General features: G+C 41.6%; 1 long non-coding RNA gene across 1 annotated transcript; it reads right to left on the bottom strand.

The window, feature by feature from the left end:
* Positions 1 to 1,600: 1,600 nt before the first annotated feature.
* LOC146785044 (uncharacterized) lies at positions 1,601 to 12,079 on the bottom strand. Its single transcript, XR_014970901.1, has 4 exons — positions 12,016 to 12,079; positions 10,575 to 10,950; positions 2,527 to 2,628; positions 1,601 to 1,690 (listed from the first exon to the last, which is right to left on the bottom strand). It is a non-coding gene; the product is annotated as an uncharacterized LOC146785044 (long non-coding RNA).
* Between the last annotated feature and the right edge of the window lie 3,149 nt (positions 12,080 to 15,228).

The following is a 15,228-nucleotide window of genomic DNA, read 5'->3' as shown; positions in this document are numbered from 1 at the left end:
GGTGACACAGTAGCAGTACATACTTTGGATGGAAAAATAAATGACCTCCCATTAATGAGTAAGGCATTACACTCATTGGGTTGTTGTGCTAAATTGATAAAGGCATGCTAGCCAGCACATTGGGTACTTTGCTACTCTATGCAGTCCGCAGCTGCGACAGCTGTAGTGGACAATTATCTTACTTTAATTCCAATGGCCCTGTTCTTCTCCAAATTACTTTCAAATTCTACCCTGACTCCAAAGAGGCAGATGAATAACAAATAAGATGTCCTGTATATGCATGCCATAAGTAGACAGTGGGAAAAATAGATGCACTACAGGGAGAGGAACGGGAAGCATGGATTGTATTTTGCACATTCATCACAGAGTATCCAATACACCAAACTTGAACTCAGGAACTTAGTCACACTTTACTCACAGGCCTCACCCTCCACCACAAATTATTTTCAAGAAATGTATTCCCTGCACAGTAAACAAATGTAACTTGATTTACTCAACTTCAGGGTAAGGGAGAGGAATTAGGCCGGGTAGGAAGAACTTTTGCTATAGAATTGTTGGGTATCACTGATAATCGTCATGTGACTAAGCGTTGGCTTATTCAGCCACTCTAGTTGACCAAAGTTGAAAGAGAAACATTTGGACAGACATAAATCTGGTATGGGATATGCTGAAATGTATCTGTGAATCACTTCATATGGCCATAAAAATGCGGAATATTCCAAGAAAGGATTTTTCAATTTTTTGGTTGGCTGGGACGGAAGAAGTTAGGAAAGAATAAACAAGTGAAATATTAAGAGGTGACTGAGTGGGCGGAGGTAAATACACACCTTGTGTGTTTAGTTTTTAATTCATTGAAAATGTAAGTGCTGCATTAACTGAAGCAGATGTGCATTGCCCAGCCAAAACTACAGTCATGAATTGAACCGTACTGCACTTATCTCATGTGTGTCAAAATGTCATGGGAGGGAGGGGATGATGAATGATGATTGGTATAATAAATATCTGTCTCGCTTACCAGAGTGATTCAAAGGAGTAGGCCAAAATATAACCCTCACTTTGAACCATAGCTTTAATTATCATAAAACCAAGTAAATAAAGTAGGTGAGCAACATGCCCCTCTCCAGAACTGCTTCCTTGTTTATTCATCCAAGCAACTATTCATGTATCCTTTCATTCTTCTATTTTCACCTATAACCATCATGATTTAAGCTTTACTTTCTCTCATCCAGTCTTTCCTCAAAATTTACAATCTATATCCATCCATTCAGTATCCACCCTTTCTTTCAACTATCATTTCACCCATCCATCCATTTACCCAATACCCACCCATGCACTCTTTCACCCACCCATACATCCTTTCACTCACATAACATTTTTACCCATCCTTTCTTTTAACCTCCTGTTCTTTCCTGTTTCTATCAAGCCATCATTTTAGTGCTCATTATGTGAGCTTTTATGGAGTTGCAGGTAGAAGAAGCCAAGAACTCAACCACGGCTGTAGCTGCTAAAGAAGGGTTTACAATCAGAAGTCATGATGACGGCTTTGAAGCTAGTGAGTATAATAGTAATTGTCAATGAGAAAGCATTGTGATCTGTGATTTACCATCATCAGTCCCTGCCGCCGCTTCTCCCCCTCCAACTAATTCTTCTCCTGCAGCAGAATTTGAGCTGGCACTCGTGGTCTGTCCATCTTGAAAAAAACATTACACTTTTTTTAGATTCCAGATACAGGTCCCCTCAATTTTAATAATCAAAAACTTGCAACTGCAATATATCACTACCGTTCAGTTAGCAGTATCTTCTATCAAATATTACTCTGGGCATTTTGTTGGTTGACAATGTTAGAAAATCCAGGTAGTGAAGCCAGCCAAACACCTTTCATAAGGAGTGGCAGAGCTATAGCCTGTGATGATGACTCTGAGTCAATGAAGCGCAATGAAGGGGTGGAATAATAGTCAATGAAAAACAAATGGTATTGGTTGGCAAATGCAATCAGACCTTATACTTTCCAGTCGTGCTGCACTGTCATGGAAACTGCTGGTACACTGTATAAATGAATTACACCGCACAACACTGGAAGGGCGGTCCATGATCATGGCCTCTCTCTTGTTAACTTTAGCATTAGCAAGAAGAAGAAAGCCTTCTCAAAACAAGCAGACATGCTTGGTGAATATTATGTACCATACTAGCGTACTGGGGTCTACAATCTTCCCAGAGACAGTAGAGTACCAAAACCCTGTTCTCAGTCTTACAGTGCCCCAAGACATACAGGAGAGAGGGAAAGATTACTAACAAAGCAGAATAAAATTACAGACTTACACATACAGAAGAAAATCAGCTACAAAAGAAACATTAAATATATGAAAAAAGGAAAATGCAGGGATAACAAGAACTAACCAAAACTTAGATAAGGGAGTTGGAAAAAAGGAGACAGTATAAAAATAAACAAGGCAAAGTTAAACATAGTATAAAATAGTGGGCAGAGGTAAAAGTTAGGGAAATAATAATATAAATAATAGGACTTACTGGGGTTAGCAGAGCCCTCCACAGCGGCGCTGGTGGTTGGTGCCTCCTCACCAGCTCTTTCCAGACCCATCCAGGAGGTGCTCCTCTTCTTGCCCTTGGGTGCTGATGTAAGAAATAAAGAAGATAACAAAAATTGATTATTGGTGTAGTTAATCCCCAAAATATTATTATGACAGACAAATGCAGTAACATTGTACTTTTCTAAATCAGATTGCCTACTCTAATTCCTCAACCCCTTTAAGGAACTAACTCAGTCTCTCATTTTTGCAGTGCATAGAGGCCTATGTCACATCACTGTGAGATTGCTCCAGTTCCTGTTTTCCCTGTTTTCCCTGTTGCTGCGAGGGCTGCGTGTCCGGTTGCTGGCTGTTGCTGGCTGCTGGTTGTTGGTGTGCCGAGCCGCGCTGAGTTGAGCCTGTGGCGGAGCTCCTCGGTGTGCGGGAACCAGCTCAGGGTGCCTCCGTGGAAAATGCCTGGAGGCTCCAAGATCGGGCACGGCTGGCGGTGCCCCGCCTGCTACACTCTCCCTGTGCAGGGACAATTCTCTGCCAGCTCCACCGACCGGCAGCCCACGGAGAGCTCACGGTGAGCTGAGAGAGACTGCAGCTGCGCTGGCCGGCTGCTGCTGTCACACCCAACTATTTCGACGGTCAGCTGGAAGGCAGCAGGGGAAAACCGAACCAGCAGTAGGGGGGGAAAAAAAAGTGTTTTCACCGGATTAGAGTGGATAGGCACTGTGGTAAGGTCTACTCTAATCCTCAAAGCGAGCCTGCCCAGCCTTTGCTGTTTTTTCCTCTACTACATCTGCAAGGACAGCTGTCCCAAGTGACCAAGTGGACAGCGTGGTGCAGCGCTGGAGAAAGGCACAGCACAGAATTACTACTCGAGATGAGTGGAACCCTTACGCTAGTCCTCAGGCATTTTTCACATCAGTAGGGAGGGGTAGTGCAAGCAGAGATCGCTCACCGTCCCCTCCAACTGTTTGCCCTCTACCCTCCTGCATACTTGTCTGCACAATTAAAACCCCCCATTGGGAAGTTAACCAGGATCAGAAGCTTTGAAGGAAGAGACTGATAAAGGGACTCCAATTGAACTAAGATTGGAAAACAAGGACAAAGCAATTTAAAAAGAAGTCAAAGAGGGGCAGTTCTCGAGTTCTTTTCCATCCAACGCTCCTTTCCAAATGAACATCAATAAACTTAAGTAACCATGCGGTCTGGCAGGGTCAGGAAGACACCATGCGACAGAACAGCCACCCACAAAAAAGGAAATAAACTAAAACAAAAAGATAAACAAACTGAGAGCAAGCCCTCTATACTAAGGAGTCCATTAGTCTCCCCATTAGCTTTTATGTCTGGAAAACCATCTAAGCAATCCTGGGGTACTGCAAGCTCCAGATTCAATTTCTGAAGGATCCGGGCTCACCTATATTCGCTGAAACAGGAGACATGCCCAGTCTGATGACTCCACTAGCTCCTTTTAAATCCACTAGTTGGCAGGCTATGTCCACGTTGGAAAAACACAACAGTAGCCATACCAACAAAGCCATAGGACCAACTGCTCTATCTACACCAGGAAAGCAATTGAACCATCATACACCAGAACCAAGCAGGGGAAACACAAACGGGGGCCCTGTTTTGCAGCATAATTTAACAACAACAGCACTTGTACATACTATACACGTGGAAAATACTGAGACTGGCACTAACACACCGACACGCAACCAAATTACACTTGAAGACAGAAGTGTCACTGTAACTCTTGGTGCAAACAAAGAGAGTGAGATTAAAGACAAGACTCTTGGCAACCCTTTATTAGTTTCCGGCCTAAGCTCTGGTCAAGGCAGTATACCCTATACATCAATGTTACCTCCAAATAAGGAAGACTCTGACTTCTCATGGTTAAATTTATGGCAACCACAAACAGAAAAAGAAGAACGAATAAACAGTACCTCTAAGGTAAATTTGGAAGAGGAGTCATGCGAGGGGTCCATAAGGTGCTATAAGGATGATTTGGACCATAAACAAAACCAAAACAAATTGCAAAGTACAAAAACAACACTGTACCAAAAAAGCACCCACCAGACCTACCCAAACCCTGGATCTACTGAAACTCTCTACCTTGAAGTAAATATCTCACCAAACAGGGCCGGAGAAAAGACCTTGGACAAAGGCAAGGAAAAGGTGAGGGCCCCTGGTCCAACCGATAACAGGGCTAGTATCTGGCCTCAGACGGATTTTAGCGCTCCGATGCTGACTGCTCTTCAAGCATCAACAAAAACGCTGATTTTACAGTCAGATAAGTTAGACATTCAAATTGATCTAATGAATGTCATGGCCTCCTATATTGCCGGAATAAATTCAAAAATGGATAACTTAACTAGTTTATTAACTTAACTAGTTTAATAACTAGAGTACAATCCACATACACTCCAGCTGAATCTGTATGCGCATGCGGACCTATATCAGACATACTATGCTTGTTACCAAACTTACTGGAACAGATCATCTGCCTCAACAAACGCTTGATTGGTGCTCTGACTGATAAAATCCAACCTGGAACAATTATAAAAGATCAGTCGTTACCAGCAGCACTAAACAACGGGTCAGGAATTATCAACTCCAGCAAGTTATCAATTACAGGAAAAATTGAGATTACAGAACCCGGTGAGATATCGTATTCAAAGGCAGTTTTGAGTAAACACAAACCATCATTGTAAACCAGAAGACAAAAAAAGAAAGAAAGAAAAACAAGAAATAAAATTAGGGAGCTCAAGGTGAACAATATAACTAAATTATACCCAATTTTCTCTAGGTCACAAAATACAAAATGTACTGAAAAACAAATTTGTTCCCGAATGCCTGCTACACCACTTACCTCTCAAACGGATTCAAGCAAGAGGCCAGACATAACGCTCCAGGAACCAGTAGGGATTACCAAAAAACTACTGAGGGTTTCCAATACAGCGATCCGGGATAATATCTTAGGTGAAAGCGAAACAATTAAGCTTGAAAATGGAGAAAGCCTGCTCAAATTAGACACCAAATTTACACAGGCATGGAAGGAAAAAATACAACGTTACCGCTGGTACCCTTAGAATCACACCTTGTCCCAACACGCAAACTACAGTCAACTAAACAAAAACATTTAACTAGTATAATGGAACGTTCTTTGTCAAATAAGAATCTAACAACAACGGTAGAAACTACGGGAGAGCAACTAATACCAGGTCATATACCAGGTTTTCAGCAGCACCACACAGAAGAGAGTACCCACACAGTATCGCTAGGGGCACTTACAAGAAATGGGTCCTCTCAGATAATAGCCGCAGGCAATCAACATTTACAAACTCAATTAAAATTTCAAATTACAGACAAGATTGGTTCTGCTCCAAGGGTTTGTAAGGCTAAGGAGGACTTGAGTGACGTATGCAAACCCCGTGCACAAAACTGCAGATAGTTTGGACTCCTGAATATGAATCGTAAGGTAGACACGATACATTAAAGAGGAGTAACATATTAAGACTCATGACAGAAATACCGGAGCTAATACAAATACGTACAGTCGACTTATTGGTGGTACAGTTTGTCTCATCAGGACAAAAAGATGCAATAGAACAAACACTAACAACATGGCAGTCCCCCGAGATAGTCCAACTAATACTTAAAAATTTAGACCAATTTGCTGCATGGGACATTAAACTATCGATACCAGCAAACAAACGATACCCCTCTCCTTTGTCGGTTCACAAACTGTACCAAATGAAAGACGATAAGACGAAATTACTCCCAAACAAACAGGTCTATTCCATACTACAGAACGCAAAGGGCAGCAGCAGGGAAGCTGCATCACGGGACAGCTCCGTCACAGACCGAGACACAGCAACCAGCCCAAGGCTACATAACTGGGGTTGGCTGCCAGGCATTCTTGCCAACAAGAAGACTGAGTGACAAAGAATAGGGAAAACCAGCAAGTCTGAAGGAAACACAGTACGAATAATGTCTTGGAACATAGCCGGTGCAAAAAGGCTTATTGAAGAAGGACTCCCCCCTATGAGTGGGAAAACAACGACTTGATTGCCTTGCAAGAGACATGGGCCACAGGAGATCTTCCCATGGATGGTTTTACACTTTATTCTGTGGCAGCGGAAAGATCTAATCACTGTGGACGAGCAAAGGGAGGCCTGGCAGTCTACATTGCATTTGCTTTAAAAATTACAACGGAGCAGCTTATTTCTCCCGACCCAAGCATTCAACTCATTAAGCTTACGTACAAAAGTCACAGAAACATTAAAGTTGTAATTCTGATTAACTATTACACACAACGAATGGAACAAAATAAAAGGAAGAATAATTCACTTCTAATTAAAACAATTTGGGATTTACGTTGTGCCGAACCAGCATGGAATATTATTCTGACAGGTGATTTCAATGCAAATTTATTTCACACTCCCGACGAAGACGAAATATTGAAAGCTGAAAATCCTTTCTGGAATATAAAGCAACAGTGTTCAAATAAGTATATTCATAAAGTTCTTCATGGACAACAGCTAGTAACAGCCCTAGAATATCAAGGAATGAGCGTGATTAATGGCAGATCCGAAAAAGACACCCCACCAAATTATACGTATCACGGCCCACGCTCACATTCGACACTGGACTATACGATTTTGACGCTCCCATTAATGCCACTTCAAGCATAATTTTTATATAGAATACACCACAATAAGTGATCATTCAATTCAACACATTGTTTTCAATTTAGCCCTACCAAGGCTGGAAAAAGCCACTGACCTAGAAGGCAAATTGAATACTATAAATTCAAAAGGTTTAACCTGGACAAGCGGATCGCCTGATCAGCATTTTGATTCAATTAAGGAATTTCTTGCTGAGTCGGCCCTAAGGAACAGTAACGGTATAAAAGCTAGCTAGCCTACCAACCGCAACTGTAAAATCAAGACATAAGGCAGTCTCCTCCAATCCATATATTGGGCTAACAAGTGAGATTGAAAAACTAAGAAGGGTCTTCAAAAAAACAGCTAGGAAATTACATAGAAATGACAGATGTCACATGGGAAACATTAAGGATGCAGAGAAAACTCTTTGAAAAGAAGCTCTGGGACACCAAAAAAGCAAACGCAGACACATTTTGGCTAAGGTTAATATACAATGCAAGCAAACATAAGGCAAATAAATTTTGGCTAACAATAAATCAGCTGAATCGGCCTAAGAACATTCTAGCATCAAACGTCAAGGAACAGGACTGGGACGACTATATAGCTCAGAAATGTAAGACTCAATACCACTCTCATGAGCAGGAACTGGCCTACCAGGCCCCTCCAAGTCCTAGGCAAAAACAAGGCTCTGGGGACACATGCACCACGGGTAATGCCATGAGCGCTAACTCAGACCGTCCACTTGCTGCTTGCCCAAACCACTCTTCATACACAGCAGTTGCCATAAAAAACCTAATAAATAAAAGCAAAAGGGATGGTGCTCCCGGACTCTACGGTATCCCCCAAGCAGTTTTTAAACATGACCCTGCTTTTTGGAGCCTCCAGCTAGAGACTCTTTTTGCTCAAGTTGATCTGTTAAACCAAATTCCATGCAGTTGGCAAGGCTCAATCCTGACACCAATCTTTAAAGGAGGCGAAAGATCCAATCCCTCGAATTATAGACTGATTGCATTGCTCGACGTCGAAGCTAAATACTTAGCCTCCCTGATCCTGGAGGATCTGGTTGCTTGGTCTAAAGACCTAAATCTGATCCCCACAAACCAGACGGGATTTAGAAAAGGGATTGGGACAATCTCGAATATCCTTTCCGTTACGCTAATAGCGGAGAAATGCAAAACAAAAAATCAAAGCTTGCACCTCTGTTTCATTGATTTAAAAGCTGCTTTTGACAGCGTGGATCGGAAATTATTATGGATGAAACTAAGGTCATGGAATATTCCAGAAAGAATTTTAAAAGGTTTATTGTTATTTTATACGGATACATGGGTTAGAGTAAAACTCGGTGACGGATCAACAGTCTCAAGAAAATGGAACACAGACAGGGGCTTGAAGCAGGGTTGCGTGCTTGCTCCCCACTTATTTAATTTGTTTTTAGCTGATTTATCTGATAAACTCGATGTAATTAACTCTCATTCTCCGCATTTGGGATCACTATCCCTTTCGCACCTTGCCTATACCGATGACATAGTTTTAATCAATTTGACTAAATTTGGGCTCACGGGGCTACTGACGGCCCTCGCAGAATTTCTGACGACAAATAAGCTGGAAATTAATATAGCAAAAACGAAAACAATGCTGATCAGTAACCGGACAGCTCGCCCGTATAACATCAACTTTAAAGGTAAAGTCTTGGAAAACGTCGCAAGCTACAAATATTTGAGATTTTCCCTTGACAACAAATTGAGCCAGCAAGATCAGAAAAATTACATAGCTCAGCGGGCAACTGCCTTAACCTTTGCTTATAAGACACTGACTGGGAATCTAAGGGGCCCCTCATTCAAACCACTGATTACAGTAATAACGGCTAAAACATTACCAACATTAACCTACGCCAGTGTAGCTTTCCAAGGTAAAGATGCAACCATACTCAATAATCTAACAACCGGCATTTTTAAAAGGGTTTTTCAGCCCCCTCAATTGGCATCTCCTGCACAAGTGCGATTAGAATTTGGTTTACTGAATGAGACAGTTGGCAGGCAATATTCAACTATTAAAGTGTGGTACCGCATAAAGCAAAACACGGTGGACTCTAAACTAAATGAGGCTCTGTGGTCAGAGCAAGAGAACGGTCCCAATACACCACATAAGCGCTATTTGCAAAATGCTCTCAAATCCACTTGCACTTTGGATCTGTGGAATAAAAACCTGCCTTATGTTACATTTAAGTCCACAATTAATAAAGTTGCAAACCTGCACTCGCTTTTGCTTGGCAAAAATATTTTGTGCCAGAGGTCCCACGCCTGGCCCATCCTTAACAACTACAATACTCTTAAACCAGCAGCATACCTAGATTTAACATACTCGGTCCACCTAAAAAAAACAGCTAATGACACTACGTTTTGGTAAATATCCTTCACTGGCAGATGCCCCAAAGTGGAAATATACGGAAGTAAAAAGCTGTTGTCTATGTGGAAGCCCTACAGAAGACCTCATCCACTTAATATGCACTTCGACCTGCTCAAGAGACCTTACTAAGAAAGGCTTTTTTGGATAGAGGAATACGAGCATGTCGGGAGGCTATAAATAAAGGGCTTGATCCATCTGATCCCCAGATGAATTGTAAATTGATTAAGTTCCTGTGCATACACGATCAGGTAACAAAGTCAACACAACAATGGGAGGATCCGTTTACGGAACGCTTGATGCTGGTTTCACTTGCTTTACGGAGTCATCACAAGGAGGGAGCAAGAGGTCCGGTACATCGGCCTGCAGAGACAACTACTTTTATTCATATTGACTTATTGCTGGCACTGAAGGGCCTAACATTTGACATCTGTTAACTGTCGGTTCATAACTGTAATCCATGTAGAAAAAGTAGAGTACATGCATTTATTTCATCGAATTTTAGAATGTAATTATGATTTAACAGTGATTTTAATCTGTAAGACTCTTTTTGGTGCAACTGACTGTTGAATGATTTTAAATCTTGTTAAGTCTTGGCTGCTATCAACAGGGAAGAAAATTGTAATGGTTTTAATTAACTAAACAATAAAAAATTTACTTACTTACATCACTGTGAGATTGCTTGGAACTGTACGAGCAACATAAAGGAAAATCACATATAACTCACTGATATCACTAATTTACTATGGTGGCAGGAGAATGGAAGAGTCTGCAATGGCTTCAAAAATAATATCAGCCAAAGCGAGCGCCATCGAGTATAATTAGGCAGTGCCGATCACCTGCTTAGCTCAAACTGGATTATATAATATTCTTCAAATTAATTAAACATAGCGTAGCTCTGAGCATCAGCAGCATGCTAATCTGATTTATTTTGAGCATTGTAAAACACAAACAACAAATAATTACTCACCAAGCCCTGCAATCTTGACTCCTAGCACGTTGAGCAGTTCATACTCCCGGTCCAGGATAACTGCCCAGCAGTGCATCAGCTGCTGCTGTGTTATCTGGACCTGGGTGGAGTAGCGCACTCACATGCACACCCTCCCCCAACGCAGCCGACACTCCATCACGGGGTAACTGTACCCAGGCCTGAGACCTGCTGCCAGCATGACGTGGAGGTGGCGCTGAAAAGAAAAAGAGTGCTGCCACCGCCGCCTTGCAAAAGATTGTGCGGGGCTGCAGCCTTTGGTGGTGCGGCCGTTTAATAGGTAGGCGGCTGCTGCTGGCTGTTCAGGTGGTCCTGATGCCGCTGCTCCTCTGATCACCCTGCTCTGCCATGGTGCTGGCTAGGGTAAAAAAAAGAAAAGAAACAGGAAAAGAAAGGAAGGAAGAAATAAGAAAGTTAAGGGAAAAATAAACAAAAATACAAAAAATCCCCAAAAAGTGGAAAAATAGGTAAGATACACAGACACAAAAACACACACTAATACAATAAATACCAAGCATTGGCAAAGCCAATAGGTCTCGCTTTTGGGACCTTATACGTGTTTAACCAGAGCTATTGGCTTTGCTAATGTCTTTAAGCTATGTTGCAGAGCAGCGTGGGTGCTGTGCAGTATGTTAAAAAGTTATAATAAAAAAGTGTTATAAGCATTTTTGTTACTTTATATATAACCAATAAGACATTATTGTCTAGGCGAGACCTAAAAAATTAGGTACTGCATTTTTTTCAAAGTCAACGTACAGATTTCAGGAAGAGTCTGCTCTGGCCCAAAAAAGTTGGTAATGATCATGGGGCCAGGCCTGCCCAGGCTCGTAGCTGGGTTTGTCACACACACACACACGCACACACACACACACACACACACACACACATGAAGAGGGTGTGACGTCACAGGCATGCTGCAAGGACTTAGTGAACAAGGAATTTGGATGAGACAGACAGGCCAAAACAATGCCTTGTCTTGAGATTTTGGTGCTAAACAAATATCCAAAACTAAATAGTAACACATTAGAATGAGAGCATAACAACTGTTACCTGGGGAAAAAGGCATGGGTATAAGGTGACATTGTAGACAAAATATAGAAGGCAAAGAGCGTGATCGGACGTAGTGAAGAGAATAAGAAAGTGCAGGAAGGAGGTAGAGAGAGGTAAGGAAGGAAAAACAGAGAATAAAAAAGTTAAATAAGGGGAGACGAGAAGAGCAGCGCATAAATATAGAAGTGAGAGAGCGAAGGGAGATAAAATGCAAGTGGGATGAGAGTATAGAGCTCAAGTGAAAGAGCTGGAAGGGCAGAGAGAAAAGACATGGCCAGAGAATAAAGGTAGAAGGTCAGGGGATACAGGCAGAAGAACAGGAGTCTGAAAGTAATACCAGAGGTGAGCTGCGGGCTGTAATGAATAGAGGCACCTGTGCAGTGAATCTTTGCAAGGAATCCACCAGCCAGCGTTTTCTTCCATCCAGTAGTGCTAAAAGTTTAAAAATGCACAAAGGTTGTATGAGACAAGAAATAGGAGGGTTACATAGGTTATACGCTCCTGCATTAAACCAGAATGAAGGCAAAAAACGCAGTGTTTAGTCGACAGACAATGGAATAGAATTTATTTATTTTATTTCACCTTTCGCCCATGCCCCTCACCGCTCCCGCTCCACGCACTTACCTGCAGGAACCGTGACTGGAACAACGTGTGTAACAGTGACAAATATTTAAACTAAAGAGCAGGAAGTTGAAGCTTGAACGTGTATGTTAAGGGCGGAAACCCTACAAATTTCAAACTGCCTGGTTTCTAGTCATTCTGGAACGCTGTAAAACATACCACGGAGAAGTGCATATTGATGTTCTCCAATTCCATTTGCCCTAAAACTGAAACAGTTGTTTTAAACAACCTCCTAGGCTATATCCAAAGTGTTTACTTTTGTACGCTTCAGAAAAATAATTTCTCCTGATTCTGACTAGTTGTTGATGGGTTAGGACGTCATACCGTTACTGCACACTGTGTGCAGCAATATCAACATAACACACAGTAATTAAGCACAGCGTGTAGAGCATTTCCTGCTTCAAACACCAAGCAGGCTGGCACGCCATGGGTAACTGATCCCTATGGTAATTCCTCCTTCACATCCAGTTTTCCTTTAGGTCTTGGCAGGGGTGCAAACGAGACTCAAACTTCGGGGGGGGGGGGGGGGCTAATACATGGATTAGTGGAGACAGAGACATCTGAAGAGCCGAATCAAAATTAATTGTGGGAGGCTCCCTTCGCTTTTCCGATGCAGTCATTCTTTGAGACTACATGTGGCAAATAGTGCATTTTAAAGCACACAGGGTCAGTAACATCATTCTCGGCATAACATGATTTTGGGGCTCTCAAGGAGTTTTAGCACACTGAATAACACATTTTCTATTTTAATGCACATTAGGCCAGTACACCTGGGGCAATGTGAAACACCAGATTCTATTTTACATCGCAATCTGGAGCAAATCGTACACTCCAAACACTCTTGGCCAGTTGTGTCAACCTAACTAGTTTTAAAAAAATCTTTTACAAGATATTTCACCATCCTTCCACCAAAAGAAGGTTTGGAAAATTGGAAGCAAATAATGCAGTTTAAGCACATATATTTAGTTACTGCTCTGTTCATGCTTCATTTACCTGCACACAATACTTTTATTCTCTAAATATGATGTTACTATAGTAAACAGCTTTGTAGCTGTTTGGGGGAAGCTGCCACATATCCTAGCTCTATAGCACAAATAATCTTTAAATATATATTTTTGGGCACTTTGTGACAACTCCCACCAAATATTTTTGAATTTGAAATGCTTGGGTAGTTATTTAGCAAGAAACACAACCCATGATTGAAAAGATTCGCTCTAATAACATGCATTAAGGATAGAAACTGAGCACACAATCTTGATTCTAGTGTTATATTCCATATAAGTTCCCCAATATAGGCCCGGGTAACATCCCAAACTTTCACCTATATTCGTCCCTACCTTACATACATAACAGGCTGGTAGGACTGACCCTTTACCTAGTTATGGTACTGCTTACAGAATGTGGGGCTTGCCTGAAACAATAGCCCTATACATTGTGCATGAGGATTCTTGGAAGCTCAGCAGAAATATCATCTCCTGCATATAAACTATGTACAAAGTTCATGCCCTACGTCATCCTAAGTCTGACAAGTGGCACAGTAAGGTAGATCCCCTGGGGAGACCTTTGGGTATGTAATCATTAGAATTTGCTGAGACAGGAGAGGAATTCCCTGCCAAAACACTGACGTGAGACGCTGAGTTTCCGACATGCAGATACTCCAGCTCGCAGTGGTCGAACGTCCCCTGTGGGGTGTACAGCTCGAGACCGAGACGGGGTCCCACAGTCTCTCACTTCAGGTAATGGGGTTGACTTTATCCTAGAGGGATTCTTGGCTTAACACCTACACACATGCTAGGTACACTTAGGTACATCTAGTTAGGATTGCATCGCAGGAGTACTTATTTTATTGTCATGTATTTTATATACTTGCCTGCATTATTGGTTATAGCAAGAAAGTAGAAATCTACCGTCCTTTCATTTTCTTAGCGCTTCTAATCATTTATATCTGTTACTGTCTAGTGGTTGTTTCAGCACACCTATTTTACACTAGAATAACAACTGTTTAATAAATACTTATTGAAAACGTTCATACCGTTTATTTTGTGTTTCTCTCTGAGACTAAGTGAGCATGAGTGACTGAGCAAAAAGTAGTGCAATATTTCCACAGCCCTGAGGGATCAGGGTTGTCATGTTCGATAGTTGCCAAGAAATATTCTCTCCTTGGTAAGGGGAGTTTCGAGTGGCACTGTGAGCAAGCTGGTATACAGGCCAGCATACCTTGTGGGGGTGTCTGGAATCCGTCTGGACACCAAACCCGCAGTGTATGTTGTTCAAATGCGCAGATCCTATATAGGTTTTATAGGACCTACATGAAAATAGATGATACCCCCACATCACAGTTGGGTGTCAATCTGGGATTACCAAGGGTAAGAGATGTTGACATAGTTTTCCATTTGGCACTCATTGCATTGCACTTAGTACCCCTTGTCTAAGTGAAAGAATCAGAAAATAAACAGATCTTTAAAAGTATTAGGTGTTTTTTACATTTCAATCCCTCTATCTAGCCACCGGGCAGCAAATAATTAGCTGCTGTGGAGCTAAGCATGGGTAAAGGGATCCACGTTTGATGCCAATACAGGTATTGCATCCATTTGTAGTGAATAAATACCATGGCAGTTTAGGGCTGACATTCAAACCTGCAATGTACCCCTGAACACAAATGGGAGAAGATTATTAAATAGCAATAACATTTGTGAAAATATTTTGCAACAGTGCTCAAAGAATGAGACTGTATTTACTGATGACAATGTTTGCAGATATCTTTTGAATTCTTGTGAGAAGCAAATGACGTATGAAATAAGACTTCTTGGGGTGAAGGCTTAGTAGCAGTATGACAAAGTAATCCCATAAAGAACTTTGGATGCATGAGTCCTTTGTCTAATAAGAATGATGTGGCTAAATTAGAACAATTGCATAACATATTGGTGTAATTATAGTGTGGGAAAAAGACTGGACTGCATAAAAA

Source organism: Triturus cristatus, chromosome 11 (genome assembly GCF_964204655.1).
Source record: "Triturus cristatus chromosome 11, aTriCri1.1, whole genome shotgun sequence".
NCBI classification, from domain to species: domain Eukaryota; kingdom Metazoa; phylum Chordata; class Amphibia; order Caudata; family Salamandridae; genus Triturus; species Triturus cristatus.
This window is presented reverse-complemented; position numbering and strand designations above follow the sequence as displayed.